Source organism: Nansenia antarctica (assembly GCF_963989245.1).
Source record: "Nansenia antarctica genome assembly, chromosome: 2".
NCBI lineage: Eukaryota > Metazoa > Chordata > Actinopteri > Argentiniformes > Microstomatidae > Nansenia > Nansenia antarctica.
In genome coordinates, this window is record NC_137675.1 from 35,922,304 (window position 1) to 35,945,202 (window position 22,899).

Sequence of the window (22,899 nt, forward strand, 5' to 3'; positions counted from 1 at the left end):
AACAAGCCTCTGTTGTTGATAGATTATACTTATTTAATGAACGTAAAACAGTTCAGAAAAATAACGAGTGGCTACTCAGTGTTTCCTCCAGGTTTTTTCCACATTAGTGGCGGAGTGGTCCTTATTCGCGCGCGGACACAATTTCTTTCCTGTGCACGCGCATGAAACACGCACTGGCGCTCAAAACAAAGACGTAATTTCACCGATTTTTTTTAATAAAAAAAAATAGTGGTTAAGCCATTAAAGCCGAACAGGTGATTTTATATAGAAGGTGATCAAATACCAAGATATCCTACAGCTGCAGCAGAACATGCGGAACGCGCATACAGCACTGAACATATAGCCTACATGTGACTGACAGGCTAAGACACACACACACACACAAAAAGATCATCAGCTCTTCGAATATGAAGTACACGAGAGATTATCAGCTCATCGAATATGAAGTACACAAGAGTAGAGTACAGAGGGAACCGGGAACGCGCATACAGCACTGAACAACATCCGTAGAATATAAACTTGTGACTGACAGTCACATACATACACACACACACACACACACACACACACACACACACAATGAAAGATCATCAGCTCATCAATACGAAGTAGGCCTACATGAGAGTACACGCACAAAACAGGCTAACGTTACTCATTAACTGTTTACATACCGTATTTTCCGGACTATAAGTCGCATCAATCAAACAATGCGCCATTTATTTAGAAACTTGTTTCACAAAATCCAAGACCAAGAACAGACATTTAATCTGGAAAGGCAAGTTTATTCAACTACACAATAGCACACAGAACAACAGGCTGAATAGAAGTCCGGTATGTTAACATAACACATTAACAGTTATTCAGCTACACAATAGCATAAAGAACATACCTGGGAGGCTGAATAGGCTAAATGAACATAACAAGCCAGCGAGTCCAACAAGCAAGTTACCAGTAAGCAAGTTCACCAAGCTACCGTTTGCTTAGCTTCAACAAGCTAATGTTTTAGTTCATTTCTTCAGTGGTATTGGAGCAGCATATAGTTGTCACAAGCCCATAGCGGCCCAGAGCGCCCTCTGTCGGCTGTAGACGGTAATGTTTACTCCTTGGTTCATGTCAGTCAGTATGAAATTATATATATATTGATATATAAGTCGCACCTGACTAAGTCGCAGGACCAGCCAAACTATGAAAAAAAGTGCGACTTATAGTCCGGAAAATACGGTAAGTAAAATCACAGTGTGACAGTCAGATGGAGAATTCGGTAAACAACCAACAGCAAGGTAATGCATCAGCTGAGTTAAAGAAAACCAACTCTTACCTTTGATGACACCGACATGAGCCCTGTTTACCCGTACCTCCGCCGTTCTGTTCGTGGTGATTTTAGAGGCAATAGATTATTTTTGCCCCGCGTCTATTGCCCTGTAGTTAGACCATGCGACCACAGCTCCGTTGTGTCACTTATTGTCCAAATGTTCCCTGAATTTTAGCTGCATGTTTTTCCAGCATGTAAATCCGTGGTCAATAACAATTCGACTCCCCTTCTTTCCCCCTGCCAATACTGTGTCGTTTGTGACATTTACCAACGTTTATGCTATCAATAGTTCGAAGCTAGCGTTAGATGCGAGGCTGCTCGGGAACATTATTTGTTTCACAAAATAGCCTGATTTAGTTGACCATGAACATCAGAGACTAGACGACATTATGAATGTTCATTTAAAATACTCTATAGTGAGCACTGGTATAAGAACATGAACCAGAGAACTGCAGTAAATGCAAGAACCCACAGTCGTCGCTGATGATGTTGCATTTTCCATTAGGATACGCATACGGGATTAAAGGGACGGGCGACGGGCGAAGAGAGAGCTACGGGATTTCCAGAAATCCAAATGTCCCGCTAAATTCGGACCAATCACAAAACTGTTTTGCAAGCGCGTCGCTGACGAGGTTAATTGCAACATTGTAACATATTGTAACTTACTACACCCTAAATCGAAACAAAATGTAGGTCTGAAAGCGGCCTAAACGAGCTTCAATCAGCTTTTTTCTGTTCTCCGGTCATAAAGTGGACTGAATCAATTAGTGGCGGAGAAAATGTATTCCTGGCTGCCCGCCACAAATCAATGCATATAGAGGAAACACTGGTTCAAAGCTTCAAGTTGAATGTTAGCAAAAAAACAGAAAATCAGACTTTTAGGTCAGAAATAGTTTGAAGACTGATTTGACGTATTTCTGTTTTGCGCCTGGTAACTCCAAATACTACGGCTATATGGTTGCGGGGATTTGCTCCCATTCAGCTACAAGAGCATTACTGAGGTCGCGCGACAAGGACTGGCTCGCATTAGGTGTTCCAATTCATCCCAAAGGTGTTGGATGGGGTTGAGGTCAGAGCTCTGTGTGCAGGCCGTCAAGTTCTCCCAGACCAAACTCGGCAAACCATGTCATTATGGACCTCACTTTGGATATGGGGTCATTGTCATGCTGAATCTGGAAAGGGCCTTCCCCAAACTGTTGCCACAAAGTTGGAAGCTTACAATTCTCTAGAATCACATCGTATGTTGTAGCTTTAAGATATCCCTTCACTGGAATTAAGAAGCCTAGCCCAAACATGAAAACAGCCCCAGACCATAATTGTGTCCACATACTTTTGTCCATGTAGTGTATGTTCAGCTTCATACTAGGTGTGTTAAAAATGGTAATTGTTCTGACTTATATAGCGCCTTTATCCAAAGCGCTTACACACCAATGGCGGCAAGCTACCATGCAAGGCGCCGGCCCGCTCACTGGGAGCAATTTGGGGTTCAGTGTCTTGCCCAAGGACACTTCGACATGTGGCCAGCCGGGGCTCGACCCGCCAATCTGCGATCATTAGATCATTACCTCCTGCGCCACAGCCGCCCCAAACACTTGTTATTGTGGTCACATGTAGTGTTCAGCTTCATACGGTGTGCTAGGTGTGTTGTGGTCACATGTTGTGGTGAATATGTCTTTCTGTGACCCTGAGGACACACACACAGATGTGACCCTGAGGACACACACACAGATGTGACCCTGAGGACACACACACAGATGTGACCCTGAGGACACACACACATACAGTTAGGTCCATATATATTTGGACACAGACAGAATTTGTGTTATTTTAGCTGTTTACCTAAACATCTTCAAGTTACAGTTATATAATGAATATGGGCTTAAGTGCAGACTCTCAGCTTCAGGGTAAGGGTATTCACATCCAAATTGAAGGAAGGGTTTAGGAATTACAGCTCTTTAATATGTAGCTCCCTCTTTTTCAAGGGACCAAAAGTAATTGGACAATTGAGTCAAAAGCTGTTTTATGGGCCAGTGTGGGCTATTCCTTCATTATTTCTTTATCAATTAAGCAGGTAAAAGGTCTGAGTTGATTCCAAGTGTGGCATTTGCATTTGGAAGCTAAGCAGATGAGAGTTGCTGTATACGCACAACATGCGGTCAACGGAGCTCTCAATGCAAGTGAAACAGGCCATCCTTAAGCCCAATTTATGCTTCTGCGTCGAATTTACGCGCGGCTACGCCGTAGCATATGCAAGGGCTCTCCTAATTTATACTTCTGCGTCGCGTTGATCCGCTCCGTTGGAACGGTGTACTCATAGTGGCATAATCGCGATTTTTCTTGTTATGCTTGTTGTAAAGAAAATGTCCATAATGCATTGAAATGACATTAAACTAAGATAATACGATGGTTATCATATAAAATCAAATCTTTATTAATAAGTAATTACAGAAAAGGTAAATTACATTTCTGTCATGGTGTGATGGCTATCATGTCTATCAAATTAGCCATCGTCCTGGCATGAGTGGGTGTTGATTCCAACGCACCTGTTTGTTTGTAGTTCCTCCGTTTGCAACAAAGACTGATTGAATTGATTGAATAACAACCTTCTGAAGTGGGGTTTTAGGCACTGTTCCTATATTAGCATATTCAACCGGTGATTGTTCAAGATTCATAGACACAGATTGTCCCTTTTGCATATCATCATAATAGGCATTCATGTCATCATGTTCTTTTACACTTGGTATAGAAGATGTTTCAAATTTCTCAATGACTTTTAATTTGGCGGTGGAGGCGACAATGTCAGTTCTTATTTTAAATTTCTCTTTCTTTGTCTTCAGTTCAACTTCCTCGATTTCCAAAGCACGCTGTTCATCTAATACAGCCTCTCTAGCCACTAGTTCTGCTCGCTCTACCTCCACTTTCATGCGTTGGGCTGAGAGTGAGGTAGAGGCCCTTGATGATCTGCTACTCCTATGAGAGGATCCACTGTTCCTACGAGAGGATCCACCACTCCTATGAGAGGATCCACCACTCCTATGAGAGGATCCACTGTTCCTACGAGAGGATCCAATGTCTGGTGGTGGCAGTGTAACAGAAACGCTGTCCTCAGGCCTGACAGTTGATTGGTTCCTGTCAGATTCAGCAACTTCTGCTTTCCATCCCTCCACTTCATCCAAAAAATTATCAAAATGCAACATTTTTGTTTCAAACCAATTCACATCATCAGGTTGTGCCTCTTGTGATAACATCGAGTGCACAGTTCCATGGAATTCCTTAAATTCATTCAATGTGAGTTTGAACCCATCAACTAGTTCAGTTATGTCATTAACATTTCCATCAGCACACAGCAATGGTCTTATTTGATTCATTTTCCGTGTACATTTTCCCAGTTTAGCTCTACGGGATCCAATCAATAATATCAGATCTTGATCTGCAGCAGCCGCATCAGACTGGCTGTCCGGTTTCAATTCATCCGCCATTCTGATTATATGACGGTGTCCACTCTTAGTGCATCAAACACAATATAAGAGCGCTTCTCAAAACAATAACAATAGCGCAACTTAGCATCCATAAACACAATGCATTAAACTCCGCAACAAGTCCAACAACAACATAACAATTCCGTAGCACAGCACAAACAGCGCAAGCTATCAATTAGTTTGATACCGGTTTCCATCCATAAGCTCTGAAGGTTTACGTTACTCACGCATCCAATGTCCTTCCAAACGAGCAGTCTTGGCTCCGTCTCACTCACAACAGGAAAGGTATGTCCAACTTGGCGAAAGTTTCCCAGTGTTTCCAATTTGCGCGAGTTCTTCAACTTGCGAGAGTTTTTCAACTTAATGTGATGGCTATCATGTCTATCAAATTAGCCATCGTCCTGGCATGAGTGGGTGTTGATTCCAACGCACCTGTTTGTTTGTAGTTCCTCCGTTTGCAACAAAGACTCTGGACCTTTCCATGGATTGAAGTGGTCTTAAAATCCAAAGTCCAAATAAAAGTAACAAACGAAAGTAATATACAGTATGTTGGTGTGGTGTGGTATGTACGCGTATGTAAATGTTTGTTTGTATGTGTGTCACTTCTGGGTCGGTCCTATCCCCGATCGGAATTCAAAAGCAAACTTATCAAACATAGTTGTCAAACAAAATAACTTGTGTCAAACCAAAACTTGTATCAAACAAAAACGTGTATCAAACAAAACAACAAATATTTTCTAATGTGGTGGTGGTTTATCGTGATGGTTGAAAAACTGTGTCGCACCCTCACGTGTCAGGACTCATCAAGCCCAAGCAAGGAGAGATCACTTCCTTATATCAATTATGTCCTTAGATTGGGCGACACCCATTTTCAAAATAAAAGTCTTTATGGGCCAAAGTACCACTTTCAAAATACCATTCAAGTGGCTTTTCATAAATAATAATATAAAGCTTTTTTGGCTCCAACACATGCCTTCCGCATTCCTACGAGAGAGTCGGAATGTGACGCAACTAAGCGGACCAATCATAGTTCTTATAGATAACTTTACATTAAATATGTCTATCATAAATATAATTTAAACCCAACGAACAGCCATGGGGCTACCTGTAACTACTAATGTATTTCTAAACAAACAGGATTGTACATCTCGTAAATGTGAATCGCGCTCCTTATAGGAAGGCTGTGCCTGACGCTTCCAGGGCGCTCCGTTGGAACGGTGTACTCAAAGCGGCATAATAGCGATTTTTTTTTTATGCTTGTTGTAAATAAAAGTTCTATGATGCATTGACATGACATTAAACTAAGATAATACGATGGTCATCATAATTTTAAAAATCTTTATTAATAAGTAATTACAGAAAAAGTAAATGACATTTCTGTCATGGCTTCCGCATTTTGGCCTACGAGAGTCGGAATCATATCAGAATCATGTTCTACTGCCGCGTAGTTACATTTTTGGAGAGGTGCGCGTCAACCAACGGCGTAGCCTACGCAAGCAACGGCGTAGCCTACGCCGTCGATTTTACGCAGAAGCATAAATCGGGCTTAAGGCTGTAAAAACAAAACAAAAATCCATCAGAGATAGTGGGAACATGAATAGTGGACAAATTAACTGTCTGGTACATTCTGAGAAAAAAAGAACACTGGTGAGCTTGGCACCACAAAAAGGTCTGGACGTCCATGGAAGACAAGAGTGGTGGATGATCACAGGATCCTTTACATGGTAAAAGAAAACCCCATCACAACATCCAGCCAAGTGAAGAACAGTCTCCAGGAGGTAGGCATATCATTATCCATGTGTACCATAAAAGAAAGACTTCACACAAGCAAATACAGAGGGTTCACCACAAGGTGCAAGCCATTCATAAGCCTCAAGAATAGAAAGGCCAGATTAGACTTTGACAAAGAACATCTAAAAATCTAAAAAAAGCCAGCCCTGTTCTGGAACAGCGTTCTTTGGACAGATGAAACTAAGATCAACCTGTACCAGAATGATGGGAAGAAAAAAGTATGGAGAAGGCTTGGAACGGCTCATGATCCGACGGATACCACATCATCTGTAAAAAAAACGTGGAGGCAGTGTGATGACATGGGCATGCATGGCTTCCAATGGCACTGGGTCATTAGTGTTTATTGATGATGTGACAGAAGACAGAAGCAGACAGATGAATTCTGAAGTGTTAAGGGATATTCTGTCTGCTCAGATTCAGACAAATTCAGCAAAGTTGATTGGATGGTGCTTCACAATACAGATGGACAATGACCCAAAACATACTGCGTAAGCAACCCAGGACTTCTTTAAGGCAAAGAAGTGGAATATTCTGCCGAGTCAATCACCTGATCTCAACCCAATCAAGCATCCATTTCACTTGCTGAAGACAAAACTAAAAGCAGAAAGACCCACAAACAAACAACCGAAGACAGCTGCAGTAAAGGCCTGGCAAAGCATCACAAAGGAGGAAACCCAAGTATTAAAAATTAACATTTTATTTATGATTATGTTCATTTGTCCAATTACTTTTGAGCTCCTGAAAATAGGGGACCAGTGTTTCCCTTACAATTGCCTTGGGGGGGCAGGCCCAAAGTCTGCCAGTAGTGTCATATAACCAGACCTATCTCCGCACTTCGCTTCGCACTGTGGCAGCGCTGGAGAATAATAAAATATTTTTAGGCTTTAGGGAGTGTGCGCGCGCGACGCGGTGAGATGTCTGCAGATAGAAAGTAAGCAAGTTGAAACGTTAGCAAATATACATGTAATTGCTGAGTGTTCTGACAGAGAAAGTTGGTTAAAATGGGTCATTATTATTGTGAGTGTCTTGACTATAATTCCATGGTGTCAAAGAACTAGCAAGCTAGCTAGCTAGCTCAGAGGTGATGAGATGAGCTAGTCTGCTTGCACACTTGCCAGCTAAAGAGCTAACTGGATGCACTTTCTTATTTTAGTTAAAGAAGATATACAATATTTCTTATTCTGCTAGAATTGGGGTTCATGGTAATAAAATAATGGCATATTTACAGTACAATGACAGTGGATTGAAGCATTGGAAATATCTGTTTTTTATAGTTTATAGACATCTTTTTTCAGGTGAGAGAGTAAAGTCAAAATGACATTATCTGACTGCATTGCCCACAGCAATCCAATATTAAATTATAATTATGTTATAAATTGATATGGATCAATGTATACCTCTTATTAGATTATAAATACTCTGGTTGTTATGTTTGCCTTTTGGTTGACAGCAAAAGAGGGAGAGAGGAGGATAGAAAGGGAGAGAAGGAGAGAGAGCAGGATGGTGTCAGCACACCAGAGGGAGAGAGAGAGAGAGAGAGCAAGAACCAGGTGAGAAAGTGGACAGGTAGTCAAGACATAAGTAAGTAGCCTTGAGAACCGATGGTTCTGGAGCCCAATTTATACTTCTGCGTTGAATTTACGCGCGGCTACACCGTAGCCTACGCAAGGGCTCTCCCAATTTATACTTCTGCACTGGTCGGTCTGCGTCGCGTTGGTCGGTGTACTCATAGCGGCATAATAGCATTTTTGTTTGGGCTCTGGGCCTACGCAGGCTACGGCGTAGGCTACGCTGTAGATTTTAAGCAGAAGTATAAATTGGGCTTTAGGGGGCAGGAGCCTATCTCCTGTTTCTGTAGCGTGAGGCTGCTTACAAGTACACCCCCTGGACATGACGCTGGTATGTCGCAGGGTCTTACCCCCTGGGTGGGGGGGGGGTTCCATGCCACTGTCCATGCCACCCCCCCAAGGCAGCAAACCTAGGGGAAACACTGGGGACTGTGTATAAAAATGGTTGCAATTCCTAAACGTTTCATACAATATTTTTGTTCAACCCCTTGAATTAAAGCTGAAAGTCTGCACTTCAATTACATCTTGATTGTTTCATTCCAAATCCATTGTGGTGGCATACAGAGCCAAAATTATGGAAATTGTGTCACTGTCCAAATACTTCCGGACCTAACTGTGTGTGACCCTGAGGACACACACAGATGTGACCCTGAGAAGGTAGGCAGCAGCCATCTGCTAACCTTTACGCGTCTAAAACGAGTTAAACGTTTTAGGATCACTAAATACTATTATATCACTAAATAATATAATAACACTAATACGTCTGCTGTAGGCTACTGAGGTGACGACAGTTAGGCTACAGATCCAGTTGACTGGGACTTCGCGCTGCTGTCTCTAGAGACAGACGACAGTTAGGCTACAGATCCAGTTGGTTAAAATACTGTGATCTGACGCTGCCCGATCGATGAGAAAGAGGTGATTCTACATTGTCAGAAGGTTTGAGTAAGTGCAAAAGAAAGAAACTGTAATGTTGGTACTGGATTTGTTGTGCAAGGTCTGTTCAGCCATGATTGAACTTGAAAGCAAGTGAGAAGTACAGAAAGACTGTGTAAGGCAGGGAGATGAAAGGGATAGGGAAAGGTATTCTGCTGATGAGAAGATGGATAGCGGTTACTAAGCGTTAAGGCAGAGGTTGTACATTGTTTCCCTTTTTTAAATGGATTTTTATTCTATTTCATCTTTACCTTTTCTTTTTACTGTTTTCCCCTGCTTTTATATTCATTCTATGCTTGTATGTGTTTTTAGATATGTTTTTATGTTCTGAGCTGATGCATGGCTTGTAAAGACAAAATTATGTTTTAGGACGTGTTCAAAAGCAAGACTGTGTTCATCTAGTTATGTGTAGTTATGTGTTTTTAGCATGTTCATGTTCTATCAGTGTGTTGTGATGTTATAAACATGCAGTTAGATGTTCATGTTCTATCAGCGCGTTGTGATGTTAGATGTTCATGTTGATGTTCCTTGTTAGCTGTTAGCTATTAGCAGCTGTTGTCGTTTTCTCCAATTCTGTGCTTGAGGTGTACCGACATTCACATATGTATATCGTCTTCAACGTATGACACATCATTTGAAAGCTTACAATATGTAAAAAACTGATAAATGACCATGAGCTACTGGTTATTCCAAACATCAGCTGGTGTCTAATGTTGTTTATTTGCAGAGGGACCCTGATTACCTCTAAACCTAATTATAAACCTTATTATAAACCTGATTACCTCTAAACCTGATTATAAACCTTATTATAAACCTGATTATAAACCTGATTATAAACCTGATTACCTATAAACCTTATTATAAACCTGATTACTTCTAAACCTGATTAGAAACCTGATTACCTCTAAACCTGATTATAAACATGATTATGAACCAGATTACCTCTAAACCTGATTACAAACCCATGATTATAAACTTGATTATAAGCCTGAATATAAACATGATTATAAACCTGATTACCCTTAAACCTCATTACAAACCCCGCCCCCCCCCCCTCCTCTGAAAAGATTGACCCTTAACCCCTGACAGCAGACAGAGCTGGCCAATCAGGCGTTTTCCTGGCTGGTAATTGCTGGCCCAGATTGGGTCATTGGAGCTGTCTGCTGGTGTTATTAATAACCAGGACTGGCAGCAGGAAAGAGGCCTGATTGCACATACGGTCCTGGAGGTTTACACACACACACACACATCTGGGCTCTGGGTGGAGTGTCACACCCTCCGTGGGAAAAGGCTGGAATGTTTTCTCTTTTTTTCCCCCTTTTTAAAAAAAATCTCTTTCTTTTCTCTGTGGCGCGCGCCGGGCCTGTTCTGTTCCTGCTGGGGTCCTGTGGAAGATGTTGTTGTTGACACAGACACCCTGTCAGAGCCTGCTAGCTAGCCGAGCAGAGAGGTGGTTGTGATGGACTGATGGTCTGCGTTGCATTAAGGCTTTTGGTTGAAAAAAAAAAAAAAGGCACACCGAGACCGTTTGAGTTTACATGCTTGCTGACAGACCTTCAGACACAGCCAGGGAGTCTAGAGGAGACACATCTTCAGAGTCTAGAGGAGACAGACCTCAGTGTTTCCTCCAGGAATTTTTACATTGGTGGCGGAGAGCCTTATCCGTAGCGATTTTTGAAACGCGCATGCGCGCTCAAAACAACGACCTAATTTCAACCAAAGCTAGAGGTAGGATGGCAAAAAATATATATATATATACAGAATATAAACTTGTGATACCGGTTTCCATCCATCAGCTCTGAAGGTTTACGTTACTCACGGATCCAATGTCCTTCCAAACGAGCAGTCTTGGCTCCGTCTCAAACACAACAGGAAAAGTATGTCCAACTTGGCGAAAGTTTCCCAGTGTTTCCAACTTGCGCGAGTTCTTCAATTTGCGATAGTTTTTCAGCAGGGATGGTTGAGTCTGCACGGTTCTCATGCCGGTTCACATTTAGACCAATCAGGAGTAGCCCTTGTGTCACGTCGTCAACTGATTTTGGATCAGCGGTTAGAGAGAGATGGGCGTGGATTTAGGTGCACTTATAGTCAACATCCATTATAGCGCTGATCTAGGATCAGATATATTTTAATCAGCAAAAATGTTCAGAGGTGGATTATTATTATTATTATTTTTATTTTTTTGTGGACTGAATCAATTTGTGGCGGAGGAAATTAATTTGTGGCGGCCCGCCACCAATAAATGCATATAGAGGAAACACTGGACCTTCAGAGTCTAGAGGAGACACATCTTCAGAGTCTAGAGGAGACAGACCTTCAGAGTCTAGAGGAGACAGACCTTCAGAGTCTAGAGGAGACACATCTTCAGAGTCAAGAGGAGACAGACCTTCAGAGTCTAGAGGAGACAGACCTTCAGAGTCTAGAGAAGACACACCTTCATAGTCTAGAGGAGACAGACCTTCAGAGTTTTGGAATCTGGAGCAGCAGGTTGCTACCATGTGTTTGACCCGGTGCACGGTCACGTTCTGGCCTTTAAAGGGAACCCTGGCTATTACGGCATGTAGGCCTTAATATGCTCTAATTGCCATCGCCTACTCAAATATGTTGGTTGAAAGACATGAAATATGTTCATTATGTAAAAAATCCTTAATCCGTATTTTTCCGCTGCTAACAGCTAGCGGCTAACAAAACACATCGCTACGAAAGTCTAAACTGTATTTTAATAACATCACAACATGCTGAGAGAACATCGACATTAGTGCTGTCCCAAACGACTATTTTTCTAACGATTAATCTAGCGATCATTTTATCGATTAGTCTAACGACTAATTTATCGGTACGTCTAACGATTAATTTTGTACTGTTCGGGAAAAAAAAACAAAAAACGTATTTGTCTCCACCTCACTGCTATAGCTAACGTTACTCTCGCTGCTATGTTATGATTAGCTAAATTGATGCTAACGTAGCATGCGAGCTACGAGCTAGATAACGTACAGTAGGTGCTCGCACCACAATGACAATAGGCTACCGTAGCTTGCCAGCTACATAGCTAACGTTACTAACACCAGAAGACAAGACATACGAACTGTGGTGAGCTACATTGATTGTGTAACATTAGCTAGTAGCTATCCATTTTCACTCATACACTTAATTGTCTCGCCTGGTAAAATAAAGGTTTAAAAAAAAAAAAAAACGCCATTTTGTTTATTTACGACTAACCGACGCATATTACGCAAACCGACGTAGTCGATGACGTCGATGACGTCGACTAATCGTAACAGCCCTAATCGACATGCTAAAAACACATAACTACATATAACAAGATGAACACACAGTTCTTGCTTTTGAACACGAGCTGAAACGAAGTCATTATTACTTACTGGTAGCCTACGGCAGTGAATCCAAGTATTTGTGTGGCGGCCTGGGAAAACCCTTCACATGGTGGCATTTTGACATTTTCATTTTTTAATATTTCCATAAATTAGAAGTTCTCAGCTATTCATAACTGGTTGAATGACTGAGATAGCCCTTTATTTTAAAAAGTTATGAACATTTTAATGTATCATGTCAAAAAAAGTGAAAGGTGAGAAAAATGGCTTCAAACTTTCCAACAGATTCCAACATTCCATTTTCTCCAGTACCATTCTGCAACATTCTACAATCATTCAGCTTCAGCACTTGGCTTGACGTGTGTGTGTGTGCGCGCGTGCGTGCGTGCGTGCGTGCGCGCGCTGTGAAAATACCTAAATATATTAAAATAGACCTAAATATCATCAATGAAATATTTTAATAAATTGATAACTCATTGAATTCACATTATAACAATCAAACAGGTGAATACACGTTTGAGCTTGAACGTGGTTATAATAATGTACATTTGCATAAGCAACAATAACTGAAAATGTTTTATTTAAAACTGGCGCCCCACTTACTCAATTGTCTCCGCTTAATCAATTATCTCTATCTCTTTCCACCTCCTTCTCTGGTTACCCCCCCCCCCCCCTAACCTTATAGCACAACACAGGGAATTAGGAATTAAGGAATTAATTAATTAATCAATAAGGAATTAAACATGCATACAGAGAAACAATGTGCTCAAGTGACATGACCTTTTTTCATTTATCCATTTCTTCTCATATAGAGGCCAATTCATGTTTAATTTACTCCACACACCTATTCTACATGTGTCAGTATCACAACATCTCAGAATCTCAATTCATTAACATTAAAGCACTTAATCTACTCATCTACTCTTCGGATCGTCGTGAAGCTCTGGGAGGTTTTGGTATAGTTGGACAAGGGCAGGTGATGTCTTGGAATTCCTCAGCAGTGAATGGCCGGATTTCCTTGTAAAGGTACCACTGCCGCCTGGCATCCAGCCCGTTGGGAACGATGATGGAAGGCATTTCAGAGGAAAGGGGTACTCCATCTCTGAGCAGATTCTGCTGTGTAATGTCACTGTCACTGAAGTCTTGGATCTTCACCGTGCCTGTTCCTTCAGTGAAGTGGAAATGGTGTTTCCTCTTGATCCCCACCACCTTTCTGAGGTGAGGGCTGAGGAAGCTCATCCAGTCGTAGGTTGGTACGATGACCTCCCCATTTTCAGTGCCACAGATCTGTGCAACATTGACATGTGAGGACTGCTCAACCACATGGACAATGTCGCTGATGCAGTCCACCTTTGTTTTTTTGAAGAGGCGCTTCACCAAGCCGAAGCACCAGTCGCAACTGAACTTGGTGTGTCCAGTGAGCAGGAAAGACAGTGTGATTTGTTTGTGCCGTCCAGTCAGAACCCGCCACATCAGGTACCACATCATGCAGGAGTTTTTGTTTTGTCCAGCGCAGTTGTCTGCATGGAGATGCACATGGGTTTCTCCCAGCCCATAGTTTTCAAAAAAGTAGTGCAGCATGGATACCACACAGTTGGCACCCTTGCTTGTCTGGCAGCTCTCATCAAGGAGAAAGTTCACCTGCTTGGGGAACGCCTCACAAGCAACCCCAAAAAGGCCACACTTACGGGGACATTTGAAATACACAGGGCCGGGCTGCAAAGGATTGGAGGGGAAATGAACTTACTGTGCAAAATCAAAACTGTAGTGCATTTTGCCAGAGAAGCTGCAGGGTGGATGGGGCCCAATATCGGCACCAGGAGGCACCTCTTGCTTGACTTCCTTACACAATTTCTGGTAGAGGGATCTCTCCATGGTAGCCCTCCGCAAGTGCTCCTCCATCTCATGCACAGCCTCACTCTTCTCACTGTCAGGAAGATTTGCTGCACGGGCCAGTTTTGCCACTCCTGACTGACAGTACCAGCAGAGATCAGTGGCCGGACGCATGGTGGTGACAAATGGCACTAACTGCTGCCATAGCTTCCTAAAGGTTCTGTAGGAAACCACTCGTCTACCAGCACCCTCAGCTGCTAAGCTATACTGTCTTCTTGCTGCAGTTGGTCGGCAGGAGTTTCAAATCTGATTTCCAGTGCCTCGGTGTGCGCCCCGGAAGGACTATATCATTGGCCTCTGCATAGTTTAGTACGAAGTCCACAACAGCTCTCGTATCCTCAAACTTTAAGGCATTGGCAGGGAGCCTTTTCTTAGATTTGTGGACCCGTGCTTCTACTCCAGCTGCCTTGTAATGTTTTATTAATGCATTGAGTTTGTCCTGCCCAATGCAGTGAAGGAATTTAAATACATCTCTGCAGATCCTGTAGCCATGATAATAATAGTCTGTGTGTTGAGCCTTGCGCTCTGTTTGGTCCTTCTTCTTAGATCGAATGGTGTGATTTGATAAATGCATTCCGCAAGAAAGTTTAGACAGGATCACAATGTCAAGCTCTTCGTGGGACAGACTTATATGTTGGAGGCGGACATGAAGGAGCTCTTCTTGAAGAAATCTGGTGTGACAGGGTTGACCCTCATTCAATTTACAATGGCATACGCAGTCAGCATCAGAGTAGTCAGCATTGCCCACATCTCCAGGATCAACAGGGAAAATCTGATCAGCCAGGTTCTCAATGGTAGGATGTGACTCTGTGAAAATAAAAATAATGTAATATAAAGTGTTTATATTACTCATATTACTCAGATTATGCCACCAGGAGGTTTGCTTCCTAAGCATCAGTGGTGTAGTCTAGTGTTTTCTAGTGGGTATACTGTGATTTTCCCCTCCCAGCCTCATATCGTTCATTTTGGAACGCCATAAAAATAAGTCTGCGCTCCCTGTCTAACGTTATATCTAACATTACATGTTATAAGGCTGATCTGTGCATGATAGTGCTGCATTTTGACATATTTCATGGTACATTTGATGGTACATGACACTATAGCCAAAAGTCAAGTGCTTCGTAACACAGACGGGGTGAATTTTATGAATGAAAGTGTGAAAGTGGGTGTACGGAAATCCTTGGCCTTTCCTAGTGGGTATACGGCGTAGTCCTGCGTATCACGTAGACTACACCACTAGGGCTGGGTATCGCCACTGATTTCCCAAAACGATTAGATTCCGATTCACAGCTTTCGATTCGATTCACGATTCGATTCGATTCGATTCCGATTCGATCTAGTTACAATATACATTTTTGGCTTGAATATGAAAGAGATTCTCCGAACTAATGCTATAAATGGTTCAAGGAACCCTATAACATGTAGCATTGTTAAACATATCAATGAATTGACTCCAAAGCATATGTTTTTATTTACATATGACTTTGCTTTTGTCCAGCTCATCTCTATCGTCACATTTTTAAAATCCAAAATGCACCCAGACATCTGACTTTAAGCCTGGTGGTGACTTGAGTGTCCCTGCCATCGCCATGTTTTTAGATTTTAGTGTTGAGACCTCACGTTGCGTGAGGTATGATAAATTCTTGTAGCGCGAGATCTGGCCACGAGATCTCGTTGCGGGTTGAAGCTGCAAGCAAAAAATAAAAAATATAAATAAATATGAAAGATCGATCTCGGGATTTATGAATCGATAATCGCTCATTTAATGAAGATCGATTCAGAATCGGGAAATCGATTTTTTGAACCCAGCCCTATACACCACTGCTAAGCATCTTGACTCAGACTATGAATTAGCTATGTAGTAGCTAAGTTTCTTATCAAGAGTAGGCTACATAGGTATTGAACATAATTGTATTATCATTATCATTATTATTATTATTGTTATTATTATTGTTTAGAACTTAAAACTGTCTCTTACCTTGCTCTTCATCTTCATCCTCTTCAGGAGGCACATCAAGGTGTGGTCTCTTAGGAGGACCACTTTCACCATCACTCTCATTTGACTCACTACCACTAGTGTCATCCCCCTCAGATTGAGGAGTAGTAGTGGTAAAATAATTATCAATTACTTCTCTCAACTCGTCTGCCCGAGCTATATTGCTCATATTCATGTGAGCTAATTCATTGATACAACGTGAAATGTAATCTTGTGAGGCTGCCATCTCTCTCTCTCTCTCATCTAGGCTACTTTGACAGGTCAAGAAGCTGACTGTCAAATTTTCGCAGGGGTTGACCACCCCCAGCAACAATACACGTCACAGCCCATTTTCTCTTGTCTCTTGTCTTACTCCATTGGATAGGTGAAAAGTAAACAGGAAATTTTTTAGTAACATGTGAGAATGGATTTGTGTTGTGGATGGATAGCTGACCAGATCGACAGCTATGTGTAACGTTAACTAACTTCAGTCATAGTAAGTGACGATTTTCTACAGTCTTTATGCAGCACGCCTGTTCAGCCGTAATTATCCTATGGTTAGTTTGACTGCTTGTGATGCGGTGTTAGTCTGCTCGCCTCGTCGGTATGCGAGGGACAGATCCATTTGTGTGTCTTCTAGTTAAGATTTTATTACTTTATGCTTATTGTGAGCATCAGTAAACTGGCAATAACACAGGTGGAAGTATCCTTTCGCTCATGTGTGCGTGCGTTGCTTAACTGAGAATGAGACACGTTCAACGTGATGTTGATGTTTCGCTAGCAAACTACCCGCCACAAACACATAAAAATAAGTACTTTCTCTTTTGTTTTCTTAAAATGTTTATTCACCATAATGTAGTATGGAGTTCAAAGTACTAGAATACCACATAATATCAAAATCGCTGAAATAGGACATTTCCATCTATTTTTGCTCTTTGCCACAAACGAACGCCAGTGACATCCGACGGGTTTTCCCAGGCCACCACACATTTAGTGGTCGTTAAACTGTTGTTTATTATATCGAATGGGTACTTTAAAACTTCAAGTTGGTCTTATGAAGAAAAAAAAGAGATATTGTTGACACAATAAGTTTCACTTTCTGACCCCTTCGCGTGAGTGTGGTTTGCATGTTCACCAGTCGCCAGGGCTGCCAAGTTTCACCAAAAGTTTGGAGTGAGATTTTTTGGCGGTGGAGCGACCCAAAACTGCGCGTTTCCACTCTCTCCCACCCAATTATTTGTGCTAGTTTCCTGCAATTTTACATGTTGTTCATAATAAACCAGCACAAAAAATGAAAATAATTAACATTTTATAAAACAAGAAAAAAATTCAGACAATATATAATATTTATGAAATCTTAATAAACAAATAGGCCTACAGTAGCCTACAGACTCTAAAAGAAAAATGGGCCCCATCAACAGGACTCAGCCCCTTGGTCAGCAGCAGAAAGACCCTTGGTCATCATAACCCTAACCCTTGGCCACATTTTTTTTGAGGGACCCCCAATTGTTGTATTTGTATTGTAAATTGTAATTATTGTTAATTATTATTATTATTATTAATGTACCTGGTTATGTTACAGTAGAGAAACAAAAAACTGTTACCAAAACTGAGTATTTACTAGCTAAGATTGGCAAAAGATTGGCGTGGTGCAACCGAAATTGGTAAACAACTAGTTTGAAACTAGCTAGTAACAACTAGGGGTTTAGTAACTACTAAATGGCTGCATTTAGTAATGACTTACGCCAAATTGGTGCAACCCAGTCCAGTAGGCTACCAGATACGATATTGTAATGTATGCACATATTTTGCTACCACGGTTGCCAGACGGAATTGACAATGTCCAGCCCAACCGGTCTAAAAGCTGCCGAATCCACCCTTCCAGTGTGACCAAAAGAAGCCCAATCTGGCAACACTGCTTGCTACGTTCTTGCAGCTCACATGAACACAGGTTCTTCCATCAGCCTGCCGCTTCGATTGCAGACTCAAATTAACGCGATGCACGCGAATCTGCACGAAAGATGCCACGAAACTCATGTCCGGTAGCTTTCTTTCAAGGAATTTCAAAAATAAAAGTCCCGTAAAACAATTGTTATTTCTCGCCGTGAGAAATAGAGGTGCGGCGTGAGAGCGTGAGAACTGGTTGAAATGCGTAAGTCTCACGGCGATTGCGTGAGACTTGGCAGCTCTGCCAGTCGCAGTCACAATTAGCAATTTTTTCTGTCCAGCCTTTTCAATTTGAACCCGAGCGCAACTTAAGCGAGGAGGACAGCAGAGAAGACATTACCCAAAATATTGATAAAAATTAAGACGACCAGAGAGGTGAGGAGGCGAGTGGGACATAATCGCTGGTGTTGTTGTTTACATGCATTATCATGGTCCATAATTACCGGACCACACACATCAGCTGGCCTCTGTACTGCTGCGTCTGACATGTCTATATCCGTCTGAGTTTGTCTATATCAGTCTGAGTTCCTACATTAAAGTTGGAGAACACTGCACACTTACAGACTACTTTCAGGCTCCTCCATGGTCAGGGTAGTGTCTGCTGGTGGTGTTGTTTGTGCTGCTACATCCTCGTAGCAGGAGAGCATCCAGAATATCCTGTGTTAGCCGTTTCCTGACGCGCTCTTCACTCGCTACCCGAGGTCCTTTAGACTCCTTGTGGGGGAAAATTGTAGGCACGGAATTTGGTTTAAGTCTTCGCTTTGTGAGCTCTTGGTCGATTAAATGCCTCGAATGCATCTTCGGAAAAGTGCTGAGAACAAAGACACGCATCTTTAGGCAGTTGGCTTCATCCCACTGCTTTCTCCTCTTCTTATCGGTAGGAAAGCTGTGCACACTTATATCACTCCCCTTGTTCCCTTTCGCCTGATAGCTACAACCAAACGCAACACAATGTGGCATTGTATGTGGCACGTTATATCCACTGCAGGTCAGGAAAGAGACCAGCAATAAGAGTTGTAACCATTTGACGTCACTACTGCGCGACTGCAGTAATATGGCTGCCTCCATGGGACAAAATATATATTACTGATTGAGGATTTTTTACATAATGAACATATTTTATGTCTTTCTACCAACATATTTTAGTAGGAGATGGCAATTAGAGCGTATTAAGGCCTACATGTCTTAATAGCCAGGGTTCTCTAACCACCTCTTATCCATTGTATTTTTCAGGTTTTCTGCCCGAAATGACATGCCCACAGTGAATATAGAATATCTCCACAAAGGGCCTTCATAATGATCTTGTTATCAAATGAAAGCTAACACCTGTGGGGTGGCTGTAGAAGTGTCAGAATCAACATATATGTTACTGTGTCAGAGTAAATAGACCTAGAACATTGTGACAAATCTCAAATTCACTCTCCGCCTAAAGAAAAAACAGCTTTTAGAGTGAATATCAGCTTGGAAACCTGATGAATAAGCCCAAATCATCTAGGACTCAGTACTCCAGGGTCGTATGAGTTATTCTGCCAAAGTAGATGGTAGTAATGTAAACCAGTGCAACTTTGTACTTGTTTTAGTACAGGTATGCAGTGTTTCGTCCAGGAATTTTTACATTGGTGGCGGATAGCCCTGACCGCGCGCGGCCGCAAATTTTTTTTCCGCGTGCACGCGCGCTCAAAACAACGACCTAATTTCAGCCAAGACTAGAGGGAGGATGGCCAAAAAAAAAAAAAGGATTATACAGAATATCAACTTGTGACTGACAGTCACATACACACACACAAAGATCATCAGCTATAATATAATACGAAGTAGGCCTACATGAGCACAAAAGCGGCTAACGTTACTGATTAACTGTTTACTGTAGTGCAGAGAGACGGAGTCGTAGGCGGCGTATCAAATGACAAAGCTAAATGTTTAATGAAGGACATGAACGATTGTCAACAACACACTCAAGCAGTAAATAGAACAGTCTAAACAACTTGGGTACTACGCACTCAACTGCGGACGGAACAATACTCCCAACCCATAGTTCCGTGCGTGAATTATGTCAACCCACCACATTACAGAAGTAAAATCACAGTCAGATGGAGCATTCGGTAAACAGCTGAGTATCAGCTGAGTTAAAGAAAACAAACTCTTAAGTTTGATGACACCCACATCAGCCCTGTTTTCCCGTACTTCTCCTGTGTTTCTCTTATTGTCCAAATGTTCCCTGAATTTTAGCTGCATGTTTTTCCAGCATGTAATTCCGTTGTCAATAAAAAAATCGTCTCCCCTTCTTTTCCCCTTGACAATACTGTGTCGTTGCTAAAGTGACGGCACATAAGAATCGTTTTTTGACTTGCTAATGTCTGCTGATACACCAACACAGCTAGCCGATGCTGATGGCTCTCCCGCTGTAGCTGTAGTTGAAGCTGGTGGTGGTGGTACCCCGCCATAAACGCTGTTAGCTGATCCACCACCTAGCTTCTTTGGTCCTGCCAGCCATGCAGTTTCGGGTCGCTCATAGCCACTGCTAGCTTCAGCAATGTTTGAAGTGTCTGGGACATCTTTTTTCTTGAAAAATCCATCCATCTGTCGCTGTTTTCGTTTAATTTTTCGAAGTTATTTAACGTGATATCTTATTTGTGCACCTAGCTAGCTAGATCAGCTTTTGTATCTTTTAGATGGTTCACATTTAGACCAATCAGAAGTAGCCCTTGTGTCACGTCGTCAACTGAATGTTTAATGTCATTAATCTGATTTTGGATCAGCGGTTAGAGAGAGATGGGCGTGGATTTAGGTGCACTTTTAGTCAACATCCATTATAGCGCTGATCTGGTATTACCTAAGCTAATTAGCCAGCTTATCATTATGGAGGCTTTATGGTTGTTGTAACTATTATTATTTGAATGATACAAAAAAAGTCTTGAATCAGAATCAGAATTTATTTTACAGTACACAATAATACAAATCTTTGGCTGTGGTTCTTCAACATTAGCTTTGCAGCAAGGTACATAATCACAACAATACCATCATCACAATAATCACAAGTAAATAAGTAAATTAAGTAATGATAAGGAATAAAGTGATAAGTGATGGTAGTCGCACTACAGCAGAATTAAAGTGCAATCAATAGTGTAACATGCTGTGCAAAGTTCAACAAGATGAAAATGAAAGTGTTCAGGTATTTCTCAAGTAGTCAGGTAGTGTGCAATTCCTGTGTCCTAATGTTTTCAACATTAGCATTGCAGCAAGGTACATAATCACAATAATAAGTACATGAGTAAAGTAAGTAATGCAGTTTTCTGGTAGAGGTGGATTTTTCTTAGGTGGAAAAACAGGGGAGGGTCATGCTTTTTTTGGAGGGGGGGGGGCCTTACGGCCAAGCTCCACCATGGCCATCGAGCGTTGCGTCTAATGTGCGTTGCGTCCGAAATTGGGATCAAATGCATTGTAATCAATGAAAGGTGCTCCACCTGCTGCGTTGCGTTGCGTCAGCGTTGCGTCCGATGGCTGCGTCCAAAGTAGACTTTCAAAAAAGTTTGATTTTTGACGGTGGATGGACGCAGACGTCACAATGAGACGCCCCACGTGGGCCGTCAATCACCGCACCTGTGGTGAACTCTTGTTGCAGGAATGGACGACGAACGGCTCATCCTTGAGGTCGATTTTTTTTTTTTTTTTATATGCAACAAATGACAGATTGTACCATGATGCCCAGGTGAAGGACCGAGCATATACGCTATAAGCTATACGTACCCATAATTGATGAAAGAGAATGTAGGTGCTCTCCTGATCCAGAAATGCCCGCTATGAACGTCTTTGTTAATAACCTCGCGCTCTGAGCTCTCCTCGCGCTCGGTGGAGCATATGACAGTATGACATTTCCTACTTGACTGGGGTCACACTTTATTCCCTTATAGATGATCCTCAGCTGCTCAAACTATCAACTGCAACTCTGTTGATATGTAACTAGATTTATGGTTAAAGGATAGGGTTAGATTTAAGGTTAGGGCAAGGTTTAGGATTAGTGGTTAGTTAGTTGAAATGTTGTTGACAGTTAGTTGAACATCTACTGAACTAGCAACTATCTATTTGGGAATATGTAGATAAAATATTACCCTGATTGGAAAATGGTCTGTATGATGTTGTTATTGTTGTGGACATAATTGCAGTCAATAGTGAAATTACTCCCGTATACAAAAAATGCCAGTGGAGCTAGAGTAGAACGTTGACGTTGACGCAACGCTGCAGGTGGAGCTTGGACAACGGGAAGTTGACGCAACGTCGATGGCGAGTTGACGCAACGCAGCAGGTGGAGCTTGGCCGTTAGTGGCAAAGTGTGCAGCCTGGCTGAGAGCACTTTATTTTTCTTTTCTTTTTGAAGAAGAGCTCTAAGGCTCTGTCATAAGGGAACTCAGTTATTGGCGGCCCGTTGATGCTCAGTATCATGCAGGCGGCCAGATGGTCCCCCTGCAGTCTGTTTCTCAGGTCAGTCTTCACCTGCAAATAGAAACAATGACAAAAATAAGTGGTATGTGGGAAGGTGAGAGAAATCAAACAATATCAGATTTAGATTACTTAGTAAATTACCCTATTCATTGTGGAAAAGTCCCTCTCACAGTTCACACTGGAGATGGGAACTGTGAGGGCAATGGCAGCCAGCTGACTCAGACATGGGTAG

The 22,899-nt window shown here is 42.0% G+C and overlaps 1 long non-coding RNA gene across 1 annotated transcript in view; it reads left to right on the forward strand.

The window, feature by feature from the left end:
- The window catches only part of LOC308176036, an 86,328-nt gene that overhangs the window by 46,927 nt on the left and 16,502 nt on the right, over nucleotides 1-22,899 (forward strand). The window lies entirely within an intron of this gene.